Here is a 974-nt window from a genome sequence, read left to right on the forward strand (position 1 = left end):
AAAAAACAAAAAACAAAAACTGTATTACCCATTATGCTCTACAGGAAATTCCACCAATCAGAGAATCGCAGAGAGCAAAGCATGGCAAAAGAGATCGTTAGCTCCACCCACTCCCACGAAGCACCGCAAATGACATAATCGAGTCAGTCTCCTCACAATCTCAGAATACTTAAATATTTGTATTTATATGCATATTTTGCAATGAACTTAAAATATATTTTCTATAGATACAACCAACAACTATAAATTTATAGTTTTATATTTCTCTATCGTAGGGCTGGACGATAAAACGATAACAATAATTATCACTATATATTTTCCCCTTGATAGCACATGTTCAATAAATGTTCGATATAATGTTTATGTGCCAAAAGTGGAACGAAACAGCGTTACCGGCGCCACACAGACCAATTATCAGCTTGGCTCAAATGCCAGCAAATGAGATTGTTCGCTGATCGGTCTCAATCACGCAAACAGTGTTGTGAGATCCAACAAGAAGCGCTTGAGTTCAGTGAAGAACACAGATGTCTCTTTGATTTAGTTTAAAGACAGACGAAACAGTGCTGACAAACATGAGAAACAATCGAGAGCAATCCCGTTATAAGGATTTTCCATGGAATTACCGTGGATTTACTGTAGTGACGCTAGCTGCACCATGGTATTTGGGCAGAAATGTGGGATATACATATTGAATTTTAGTATGTTATTATGTAGACATGTATTAAAGGAATAATGGTTGTTATTGAACTATAGCTTGTGTGGATGTATTTATGCTACTGTTTTTCATACAAATATCATAGAAACCATAGCATTACATTTTATCATGGTAGTGAGGTGATATGTGTGGTTTTACCTTTGGTTATCATGATCTAATTGTTGAAAAGTAGAGTCCTAACTCAAACAGTCAGAATGTTTAAGTTTTACCCTAAAAAATCGTCTCGGTTACATATGGTAACCCTCGTTCCCTGAAGGAG

The 974-nt window shown here is 36.0% G+C and overlaps 1 protein-coding gene across 3 annotated transcripts in view; it reads left to right on the forward strand.

Moving 5' to 3' along the window:
- Nucleotides 1–974, forward strand: part of LOC107553556 (cAMP-specific 3',5'-cyclic phosphodiesterase 4D-like) — an 80,100-nt gene that overhangs the window by 35,791 nt on the left and 43,335 nt on the right. The window lies entirely within an intron of this gene.

The sequence above is a fragment of the Sinocyclocheilus grahami genome, unplaced genomic scaffold, assembly GCF_001515645.1.
Source record: "Sinocyclocheilus grahami isolate Dianchi unplaced genomic scaffold, SAMN03320097.WGS_v1.1 scaffold474.1, whole genome shotgun sequence".
Taxonomy (NCBI): Eukaryota; Metazoa; Chordata; class Actinopteri; order Cypriniformes; family Cyprinidae; genus Sinocyclocheilus; species Sinocyclocheilus grahami.